The sequence below is a fragment of the Poecilia formosa genome, unplaced genomic scaffold (assembly GCF_000485575.1).
Source record: "Poecilia formosa unplaced genomic scaffold, Poecilia_formosa-5.1.2 Scaffold18, whole genome shotgun sequence".
Taxonomy (NCBI): Eukaryota; Metazoa; Chordata; class Actinopteri; order Cyprinodontiformes; family Poeciliidae; genus Poecilia; species Poecilia formosa.
In genome coordinates, this window is record NW_006799957.1 from 3,071,102 (window position 1) to 3,083,603 (window position 12,502).

The 12,502-nt window shown below is 35.5% G+C and overlaps 1 protein-coding gene across 1 annotated transcript in view; it reads right to left on the bottom strand.

Annotated features, from left to right (window-relative positions):
* igsf21a (immunoglobin superfamily, member 21a) overlaps window positions 1-10,992 on the bottom strand; it is a 118,508-nt gene extending 107,516 nt beyond the window's left edge. The window contains exon 1 of the mRNA XM_016668938.1: window positions 10,880-10,992. The gene's annotated coding sequence lies outside the window, so the exon portion shown is untranslated. The remainder of the gene's footprint in view (window positions 1-10,879) is intronic.
* Between the last annotated feature and the right edge of the window lie 1,510 nt (window positions 10,993-12,502).

The following is a 12,502-nucleotide window of genomic DNA, read 5'->3' on the forward strand; positions in this document are numbered from 1 at the left end:
ATATTGACATGTTTGGTAATGTCTAAAACCAAACGACAATGTCAGCATGTGAAAAAGTTTATAGGTCATTTCTGTATCCCTATACCAGTGGGATAATGTGTCACTAGAAAAGACAAATGACTTGCTGAGGAAGGCAAAGCATTGCATTGCCTGAATTCTTTAAAGTACTTTTTCCCCATCTTTGTAAAAAGCTTTGGATGCTGTGAAAAATATGACAACTATTTATAACCCCTTTAAAATTCTAGGACAAAATGAATAAGAAACCCTGAGGCGGCACTGCATTGAAAGCAGACATGATTGTGTAGTGTAAATCTCTGCATGGGCACTTCTGAAAATGAGAGCCAGTGAAAACAGTTTGCTGCTGCATCAACAAAAGTGAGTTAAAATGCAGTGATGCAACAAACAAGATTCAGAAATGTGAGCACCTTTTCTGAGCCTGAAATTGCTTAAGATGGCAAAATGAAAAACTCACCTGTGGTTGGTCTGACAAATTGAAATTTGAAAATGTTTCAGAAAATCATGAACACGGTGTCCTGTGGGAGAAAGAGGTGAAGTGCAGTCTGCCACCTCATCAGCAAAGTGTTCAAAAGCCTCTCTTTGTGATGGTCATGTGTTAGTGTGTGAGGTTAGAGTCCTTATAAGTCACATAAATGCTGGGCAATATACAAACATAAGAATCACTCCGTAATTTGTCCACATGCTGAAACAGTAACACACAAACACTCTATAAAATATTAAACAGAAAAAAGAAAAAAAAAAAAGAATCAGCTAAAACAAAGGAATCTTATAACAAGGAGTATATCAACTAAGAAGTGGAAAACCACATCAGTTTTCTGTGTTTATTGATGTGTTAAGCATGCGAAAGTGCATCTAAATACAGTTCATCAAAAGTATCAAAAAAAGGAAGCTACAAAGTACATAAACTAAAAAAGTTATTGTTTTGCTCCATTTATGCCCCCGTAGGAACCCAGAGTGTGTTGTTGAGCCAAAGGAGAGCCCACAACTAAGACTCCTCTGGCATGAGAATGACTTCCTCCTCCAATGCAAATGTCACAAAGAGGCTCTGATCCACTCCTAATCGCTAAGTAATCACTTTCTTGTTTAATCATTCTGTGATGATAAGAATAGATTTCAAAAATCTGGTATTCGTGATTCTGCTTGGGGGATTATAATTTTTCAAGATTTGTTGAAAATGTATTAAAAAAAAACAGTAAGCCTAGAAAAGACACGAGCAGAAGCAAGGGTTTTGCAATCTAAAATAAATGATTCCCTGGCTGGCATTTGTCATTATATGTCATCATTTCATCAGTTATCCTCTTTCTCCTTGGCGTGGTGAATTATAAACCGAACTTTAGCAGTCTACTATAGAGAAATTAATAAACCATGCTTCACATCCACTTGTTCTCCAATGTAAATAAGTATGAAATAGCAATTGAACTATAGCATGTCTTAATTATACAGTGATGAGGTAGAATGAGTCAGTAGGGGAAGAAAAATCAAGTGACCTCATAGCGTTTTTATTTTTTTTCCCTCTCACAATCATTTGTTCATTTACCTCATTAATTAGATCCAGAGTATGCTTTTGATAGATGCCTCAGGAGCTCTGGGAGATGCTGACAATGGGGAGGTATTATACACTCTAGGCAGCATGGAGACAAAATATCCCATTGTCATCCCAGTCACTAGAAGCAAAAGCTCTCAGACAGGAATAGCAATGATCTGTCCCTTTGTTTCCATTAGCATTTGTGGATAACAAAAGGGACTCATCCTGTACTTTGGCGACATGAAGTGTGTAATTATCATTCCTTGTATAACAGGCTGCTTATTTGCCCCAGTGACATCCTTAAAAGGGGAAGGTTGCAGTGCAGTGATCCATATCACCTTATCTCCTATTCCCCTGGGGGTACCACATTCGGCACAGAGCAGCAGGCTAATAAAGATGGCAGAGGTCTATACCTCAGTTTCAAGGGGAATTACATTACTTATTTCACCACCAAATCAGGAGTTCAAAAAATATTAGTGTAAAAGCAATATGAAGCGATATGTTCTTTTTATGTAGGTTTGTTTGTATGGAAATAGGAATCTTAGCGTTTTTCCCATATGCAAATGTTTTGACATCATGATTATGCATTTATCTCTTGAAATTCTGCCAGAGTCGCATTCATGGAACAAGCAAAAACATCTGCACTTGAGGATTTTCAGTCAGTAAAATTAGACTGTATTGAAAGAACATCTTATGTAACATGCCACAAAGCTATTGCAAAAAGGCAGAACTTACCTGCCTTTTTGCAGGAAAACATTTAGGCCTTACATTAAGTTCTTTGGTGATCAGAACAGATGTTTTCCCCAACTAATGTAGATAAAATGCAATATTTGCTTGATATGATAAAAAATATATAAATATAAAGTTGATTCTTCTCATACAGAGAGGCAACATGAGGGCAGTGTCATGCTTATTCCCTCACTTTAATAATAATATTATATGGTCAAACAAGCAGTTTAAAGAGGAAGGCAAAACAAGACACAGCAGAGTACACAAATTAAATGACTCAGTTAGCACTTTTTTACAGACAAAACCAAGCCAAACTGTCATCTTAATTGCCTAACAGCAGCAGAAAAACTTGGGGAAAAAAAAAAAAGAATCAGAACCATTAATGTTGATTACATACGGCATCGAGACGAAAATATTGCACTGTAAAAACAGAACAAAAAAATAAATCCAAGAATGTTTTTTTTTCTACAGCAAATGATGTAAGTGATGTTTCTTTTCCTGACATTCAGAGCCTGATCAGCACTATGGACAGCGACCATTGAAGCCTTTTTGTGGCACAGACTATAAAGCAGGATCACACTGAGTCATGCAGATACTGATCTGTGCTACTCTTTACGGCAATAAATGGCACTTTTAACCAGGCTGAAAAACATACAGGGAGGCAGGTAGGTAGATGAATTGTTCGTATGCGACAATAAAACAGTAGATGACACCTAAGAGAGCAAATTTTTGAAACTAGACTTTCACACCTGGGGACTAAACAGCAGGAAGTTAGACACCCAAAACCCCCAGAGGAGTGTGTTGTGCGAACTCGCTCTGTGAGCTCTCCTGTGAAGTCAGGGATTCCAGTTGCCCAGGCAACCCTGTCTTGAAGAATTTGAACTAGGATTTAACATATGACGCCTCCTGTGTTTCTCTGCAGTCAAGCAACAGGATTACTGGCTAGAAAAACACTCCACTTTTCAGGCAAGTATCCAGCTACATATCTTTGCCATTGAATTTGGCAGCAGCACATGACAGGAAGAAGCTTAAATCTAGTGACACGTTGCCCTCAGGTAATGCATTTCTGCATTCCTTGGCTGACGACGATGTGAGATAAGTCATTTGCATAGCTGTTATATCATGCTTAGACACTGTCAGCATCTTCAATTGGATTTATCAAATGTGGGCCACGAGTAAATCTGAAAAAATGTTGTTGTTTTTTGTTGTGAAAAATAGGGGTGGTAACAATTAGAGAACAGTTTACTGGAGCGTCTTGCAAAGTATCCATACCTGTTGAAATTTTTCAGATTATTTGAAATCAACAGCACAAGTTTAAATTTATTAAATTTTTACAATTTTAAGTGATATTTTATGCGGCATTTTGACACAAAGTAATGGGTTATTGCGAAGAAGGACGATGATGAATCTTTTTCATTGTATTATATTTTTAAATAATAATCTAAAACATGTGACTTGAATTTGCATTCAGCTGCTCTGAGTGAACACTTTGTAGTTCACTCTAACTTCATTTAGAGTTAGAATGCAGTTCTAACTAACGGTTTGAACATCTAGAGACCTACCAAAATAGTTCAAGCTCTGTCATGTTGGATAATGCTCATCTGGAAAAAGTGAAGTTTACATTTTGCCACAGATTCTGAATTAAATTTACATCTCAACTTTGACAGCAATTCTACCTCATGAATATGAAACATTCTATTGTCATTTTTTGAGCTTTTAGATGTGCCCCATAGGAAGTGATATATTGTGAGCTCACTTTTGCAGGCAGTTTGCAAATATTCTTAAGTCTATCAGAATGAATAAGGCTGAATACAAATGTCGGCCAAAGTAAGCAATATGTCAGTGCTTAGGAAATGTGCAGGCAACATGAAAGCTCACCAACTAAAAAAAAATAAATAAATAAATAATACAGAATAAAAAATAAAGGGTAACTGAATGTAGTTAAAAAGTTATTAGAAGGTCTATGATACATTGCTGAACCCATGGTGAAGCATTTAGACATACAGGAAACTAGATTCACTGATAACCTGAGTACACCTCTCTATAAAAAATGCAGCAACATATTTAATAATTCAAATCAAATAAGCTGTGAAATTCAAAGAAAACACATGACTTACTCAAATAATTTAGAAAAAATAATATATTTTTACAAAGATAGATTATAAATTGCCCTTTTTTTTTCCTTTTTTTTTTCTTTTACCAGCATATCTATATATACAGTTGTGATACTCCCATAATACAACTCTGGCAGAGCTGTCAAAGCTATCAATTTGTGGAGGCAGATGGCTTCATTAAACCTTGAAAAGCATCCAGAGATTACATAGGCTGACAATTACAATTTATGGCTGTCTTTTCTTATTGCCCTTTCTGGATATTATAAGCAATTGATTTTTGTTAAAGGCTGAACATAAATGTCAGCCTCGGCATATGTGAAAAGATGTAAACCAACATCAAATATTCGTTCTCTATTACAAGAACTGAGAACGTAAAACATAATAGCAGCACAGAGTCTAACATGCCAACTCTGATTAGCATGAAATGGTTGGAGAGGTTTTCAGCAGCAGATGAAGAATCACTGTTCCTTGTGTCTCACATGCAGCTTGTGCTTGAAGCCACTGTGTTTTTTGTGCTACAACTTCAAATATTTATGACCAATCAAGACATTGAAACTCACAGTAGGAAACATTCTAAACATGCTCTGATTCACGTCTCGGTGCATTGATGCCGCAAAAACAGTTATCCTTCAAAACAAAGATAAACAGCTCCTCTGCAGTGAAAGAATGAAGGACTGAAATGTAGAGGTAAACAATTTAGGTAAACAAGTGGATAAGTAGAGAATGTACACATTTATAATTCAAACAGACGCTGTAAAGACTGACACAACTGGAACATTTCTATGGCATCCACCTAGTTCCAAAACACTGATGACTCGCTGAGGGTGTGAATAGCAAATTTCACTACTAGCATCTGATACGGAGTGTCGACTCCATTTATTTTATATGAAAACAAAAAATATGTATGGAACAAAAGGTAAACATTTGCAAATTCAATTCTCATATATAAACTTCTACATGCTATTTTTGCTTGAATAGAACAAAATGCTTGTAAGTGATGGTGCATATTTTGCTTTTTAGTGTTGCTGATATTAAATGCCACCATGTAAAGTCAATTATTAGACCTGACCTCATGAAATAATGAGAGACGTGTCTCAGAGAGCAGGACAAAAATACAAGCATGTCAAAATAAATTAAATAAATTGGATAAATGGACAAAGCAAACTCATGCAAATGCTTGCAGAAAATGGCTCAACTAGCAGGCAGGCATTTGTTTAATTAGAAAATGTTTTAGGGAAGATAGTTATATTGGTGTGAAAAAGATCCCAGAGGGGTAAAGTCACAGATGAGAGAGATCCTATGGTGGACAGAGTTGGGGGTGGGTTGGGTGAACAGGAGGGAAGAGCTGGGTAAGCCAGTGATTAAAATTAAACACAGCACATAGGAGCACTCAACAAGCAAGACACCACTTGCTCCTGTGCTGTCAGCTTAGCACACCTGGGTGCCCACTGGGAGAAGTTTCATATGCGCGTATTAATTAAAATGACACAAATTAAAACAAGCATGAGATGATTGTGCTTGTCTTTTAGAGGCTGCATCTAACCATGCACTGCCTTTCTAAAACTCTTGTTCCAAAGAGCCATCACATTAGTACCCCACTATCAAATATGCATCATCACTATTTGCGACGATGTTAAGCTTAGAAGACAGCTTGTTGGCATTACATACATATCTGTGGTGCTTAATCTGCAGTCCGCCAGTTCAACACTCGCTAAAACAGCCGTGTGGCCTGTAGTGCAATATCATATAGAGTTGAAAGGTTCTCATTTATTTGCTCTTGAAACATTAGCTACTGAGTTATACCACATCCATTACTGTGGGCTGTTCTCATTCTCCCTCGCTTGTACTTTTCGTCTCCATTTGTTATCTTGAGTGAAACAAAATAAGAGCATCAAAAGAGGTTCTATTTATGCGATTATGATCAGAAAAGCTTGTAGAAGGCATGGAAAGATAAGAATCTGCTTTGTTTTTTGTGTCTGTTACAGACTGACTCATATTTGCAGCAAAAATCAAAGTAATGATGCTTTTACACACATTATATAATCCTACCTACATTAATAAAAAGTAGATTTTTGCTAGTGATAGTATATGTTCACACTGGCAACATGAAAAATAAAGTCATTACATGTGGTACAAAAAAAAAAACATTACAATATATTAACTTAAATCAAAGTTGTCCTGTTTGATATTTGACGTGTCACCTAAAGTGAGCCTAATGGCAAAACAGATTTTTTTTTCTCTTCAAGGTAGGGTCCACCACATGCATGCACTATTTTTCATGTTTTAGTTATGTCCGTACTCAAGAATACCCTATTTCAAATAACCACATTACCTCCTCAATATACAATCAAGTAACAAAGAAGCTTTAAATCTTCAGTCATTTCAACCAGATATGCGTCAGCATGGACAAACCTAAAGCAGAGTAGTGGGTGCTGACCAGCAAGGCTGGAAGTCACAGAGCAAGACTATTTACACTGCTGTTCCAGCTGGTAAAAGGCTGCTGCAATGTTAGAATAACGTCTATATGCAGCTAACAGATATTTTAACAAAAGCTTTTAAACACAATTAATCTCCCATCAAAGCATTTAAAATAAATTAAACTGATTACTCTTGGGTCCCAGTGGATGCAAATTTTATCAGACGTACCACACCAAGAACTCTGCAACTGTTTTAGTGGGGGGAAAAAAAAATCTCCTATTAGGCCACATCTGTCATTCTTTGTCAAACGTGCATTTCTCTCTGTGAGCACGTTTGACAAAGAATGACAGATGACAGATCAGTTACAAACCTGAAAAACTTGAGGAAATCACTAGCAAAATGTGTGCAAAGAGAACTGTGAGGAAGTCAGGAGAGAGTAAAAGAGGTTGTGGGAGAAGTTTTCACCTCTACATTTACAAGTGTTCGGATTCTGTGTATTACTGAGCTTTTTCTTTTGAAATATTGAATTTTATATCCCCCTTGCATGCGGCTTTGGGGCAGCTGAATTCCTCAATGAAATTAATGTTGAAATAATAATTCCATAAACGTAATGTAATCCTGTCAAAACAACAAGATTTCTAGGGGGGATGCTGCTTTTTATAGCCCCAGAACTATGAGAGTTCAGTTAAACACGGAAAATATTCTGGCAAAAATACTTAACTTTTAAGAAAAAAAAAGATATTTTTTTCTTTTCTTTCTTCTTTTCTGTTCTGTTTTTTCTTCTTTTTTTTTTGCTAGACCACTTTTGCTTGCTTGAAATAAACAATAAAACCAGCATACACACTCTGGTTTCACAGAACATAAGCATATCATATAATTTTGTTTTTCTTCAACTTTTCTGTCATCAACAGTTTCTTTTTTCTACTTTACTTTTGAGGAAACGGCACATAGTCAGGAATCCAGGAGTTACTCTTTGTACAAAAAAAGTATTTAAAAAATTCAAACTACCTACAAAATGTTTAATCTGCAATGAGCTATAAAGCTGTGAATTTTCTAAATGTAATTGTTTCACATATCCTAACAAAACAGGACATATCTCAGACCTCAATTCAAGATCATTTGGAAATCAAAGATTTGGGTTGTTGATTGTCCCAAGTTAGCATGTTGCTGGTTTAAGAAAGAATATATTTTAGAAAAAATAAAACATGAAGATGAACTAAGAACAAACAAACCTCACCATTCAGTATGACGGGTAAAGATAACAAGATTCTCTGATGTAAAATGCACAAGGGCTATTGACCTGGGATTCACCTCAGCAACATAAATCAATAGTCTTCAATATTTTTAGATAAGACAGAAGTGGAGTCTGAAGACATAGTAAAGTAAGTAAAACATCTGAACCTAAAACTTGAAAGATGAGAAACTGTTTAGCTACTGACTAACCAAAAGTGTAATTTTTCCAATAGACCCTCACTAGGATGGAGGGAAGCCACATTAAAATAAAAATATTCTTCATTAAAGGGATTCAAAGAAAATAATTTTCATGTGTGAAGTTTTAGATATACCTACAGAAATTTGAGCAGGTTTTGTTTGAAAAATGTTCAGCAATAATTATTGTTTTAACTTCAGTACATCTTCTGACACATTAGTCTGAAAGCTCCAACCTCAAAGAGAATATGTCACATACTTGCACGACAAATGATCGTGTTGAAATATTTAGCTTATTCAGCCTTTAATGTGATTTGGTTGAATGTTCAAAAAGCAAAGATTCCCCAGGTAAGATCACTCCGCAGTCCATTTGAACAGGATATAAAATGAGGAGTCAACAGTGTTTAGTCAAATAAAAGGCAGAGATTAAAGAAACTTTGGCAGCCAAGTGTGGGTAATTGATTTATAATTCATCAGCAGTTGTGCTGAGCAGCAGACTCCAGAGACATGGGGCAAATCTCTCTTACAACCTCCTTACTTTCCTCATGAGAATACTTAATACAGGAAGCTCAATTCTCAAAGTGGTTGCTTAAAGCACAAATATTCATGGACACTGCAGCAAGCTGACATAATTTAAGCAAAACAATGCACTATGATGCAGACCCAGCTTGATTAAATGAAATTGTGCATTCCCCCTTAACATCATAGATCACTTTCGCTGCTGTGACAAACTGCCATAAATCTCTTTATGTCCTACCTTGAAAGGTCAGCATTTGGAAAGATAAGTACAGATACACTGTTTTATATCACAATCATAAAATAGAGAAAGCAGAGGCAAGTCCAAAGACAAAATTCCTGGCTAAGCAATAACGTTCTGCCCATTAGTGAATAGTTTTTTTGTTGAGGTTGCAGGAGTGAAACCGTGCTAAATGTCACTGTAGTCTGATGCTGTACTGTTATGGCTATCAAACCTGGTGTGAAATAATTGCTGGGTAAAGTGGAGAAATGTAAGCTGTAATGATTGCATGAAAGAATGTCAATAATTATACTATGGAAAAGTTTATGTAGGCCAACTGACTGTTTGAGGGAGGGAAACATGAAAGCAGTAAATGCTTCAACTGTCAAAAGTCAATTTATGTATTCAAATAGCCAGTTTATAGAAGGTAATATTCCAATGAAATGTATAATAGATCGTATCCCTGACAAGCTACACCACAAAACAAATTATATAGTATGAGTATTGATTTTAACAAAACAAATTATATATATGAGTATGGATTTTAACTGTGTAGCTTTGGCAAATTAAATTTAAAAGAAAAGAAATCTGTGTCATCATTACTTTATTTTATATTTGTGTCTGTCACTAACATTTGCTTGCCCTGGATATTTTAACATTTTACAGAAGCAGGGACATCTGTGTATTTGCAGTGGACAGATAATAAATTTAAAAATGCAGTAAAGTGTCTGACTTTTTGTGCAAAGTCGATTTAAATAAATCAAATTTACAGCTTTTTTAAGATGCTTTTTAAAAAAAAATAAAAAATAAAAAACTATACAGTACAGTGAAACCACCAAGTGGGCCAAAGCAAACATACATGTTACAAAGGTTCCAAAAATATGTCTTACGTATCATTATTTTTTAAAGAATTGTTAATTTATTAATCAGAATTTTTAGCAAATCACTATGAGCTAACTGAGCTTTTACATTCAGTCAGCTCTCATAAAAGCAGCATCTGGAGGAAGTCTGAACCACCCGGTGCATTTAGAGCAGCAGGGACACAATAGTTCATGAGGAATCAGCAAAGTCACCTTAGCAATACATGTGACTGAGCACTTGCTTGTTTGGGAAACTCATTAATCATTCGTGTGTGATTCAATAGAAAGCAAGATTGCGTTTCATAAAAACAGACCGCATCAATGACATTTCAGTGTCTACAATTCATCTGCAACCTCCCACAATCACCATTCATCAGTTTCACTGACAAAGTCTGGCGCAAATCTGCATAGCTTTCAAAAATGATTTGAAAGTTGTTGTTTTTTTTTAGCCAAAACAAACGGTTGTAGAAGAATGTGGCAACAGAAGCATTCTCGACTTTCATATTCAAGTGCTTTTCACTGTCTTGAAGTTGAACAAATGTCCTTTTCCAGAAGCGTAATGTCCAGCAGATATTTAGGAAATATGTGTTTTGGCACAACTTCAAAGCATGCTTGTTTTTAACAAACTTATATGCTCATGAAGTTGTGTTTCCTCATTCAACCCAATTTTAATTATTAGTGGCACTTGCACAATTGGGATTTAAATGGCGGTTGAATCACCAGCTGTGAACAATTAGGAAATGACGATGATGACCATCAGATGGTGAAATCAAATTCCCAAGGATCATTTTGCTATGCATCTCTTACAGCTGGCCCAAATAACAGCTTGTCTCCTAAAAACTGTGGCATGACAGGACATGGCTGCTCCCTTAAAACAACCATGAACACGTGATGTGGCTTCTGCTATTGACTGAATGATCATGCATGGCTGGTTTCCTAATGTCACAATAAGCATGTGAAATAGCTTTTGGTATTGACTGTATGGATGGAATAACAGATATGGATGCTGTAAAGACCATCTAGGGCTTAATGGCTTTGAAAGCATACTCACCCTGTACCAAACGATCTCTCGCAGCCTTCCATCGGTTTTGAAGTTACATTTGAGGGTTACAGTCTCACCGACAACAACAGGAGGCAGTGGCTCTATGGTTACTGTCAAATATCCTGAAAAATACACAAAAGGAATGAAAAAAATATTAAAATAATGCTGCTAAAATATATTATATCCTTTTTTTAGTTCAAAAGTTTATATTTGACTAAGAAAAAAGTATAATTTAAAGAGTTGTCAATTTACTTTCAAATATAAAATTTATTCTTCCTTATTTTTCTGTGGAAAATTACATTCATCATCCTTGAGCGGATCTCAAATTGCTTAGTAAATAGCACTTAAGAAGCATTAACACAGAAAAAAGGTTGTTTTTTATGGTGGTCTTGCATGATTCCATCATCATGCTCGGCTATGCAAAGAAACACAAGTATATCTCATGAAATGTGCTCCAAAGCTTTACACATATCCACCACTCCCATGCATGTATTTCGGTTTTCTTACACAAATATCATGCTCATCTGAATAAACACAGTTGTGTGAAATATTATTTGCTTTAAAGCCATATTTCTGTTTAAAATTATTTTATGTTTGCCATGGAATACATTGCAATGCTATGCAATGTAAACTATTTTCATAAAATTGTTATTGATTAGTTTAACAAATGCAAAATGTAAAGAAAAAGAAAATCTCCCAAAATGATCTTGTTTTCTCAAGTGCTTTTGGTACCCGTTGATTGGAAAATAGGTACCAAATAAATATAACAACGTTTTCGGACCTTACTTAAATTATTTATATTTTACACTGAAAAGTGTGGCTAGTTTCCATGAAAATGTTGTAGAAAAGTTTTGCACATAAAGACTGGAGTTACAGAAAATCCCACTTTATTTTTACACTAACATTTTAAATTTCTTAAACTTTCTATCCTTACATGTTTTTCTTTGAATTGCATGTTGGAATGGTCACTAACTACTTATTTCACCCCTAGCTCATCATAAATTGGCAGTTAGCAACAAACCATCTGTTTAGTCTTTACAGCAACACTTTTTGACCAGCAGGATACTTTCCATCGTATGATCTAAGAGCAGCTGGTCAGTTTGCCAACACAATCTTTGGAAAATATATGAGCATTTTTCCACTGTGAAACAAAAGATTTGGATACTGTCCCAAATGTTTTCATACCAGCTTTCCTATTACCGAAACAAAAATAAAGCTAACAGTGTCACTGACTTTGTAAAAAAGGCAGCTTTTTTTAAATGTTGTTGAGAATTACCACTAAAAAGTAACTGGCAAAAAACATCTACGGGTTAGTTCCATGAACGCTGGAAAGCACTTCCTGGTCGTCAGTAAATAATTACTTATCAGCACTACATATTAACCAACTCGATTACAAATTAGAAAAGTTTAACTGCATGTTCTCATTTGGGTATATCTCATCCGTCATGCAGACAGTTGGGGGTCACCGCTGATTTCATTGTGCGAAAAGTGGGGAAAGAAAAAAAAATGTTTTCGTCAATATCCAAATTACAACTGAAAAGTTAAGTAATGGAAATGACAATATAGAAAAATCTAATGTATGACTCAAATATTGTTGAGAGAAAAATGGGCCGTTATAGTTTACTCTGGTGT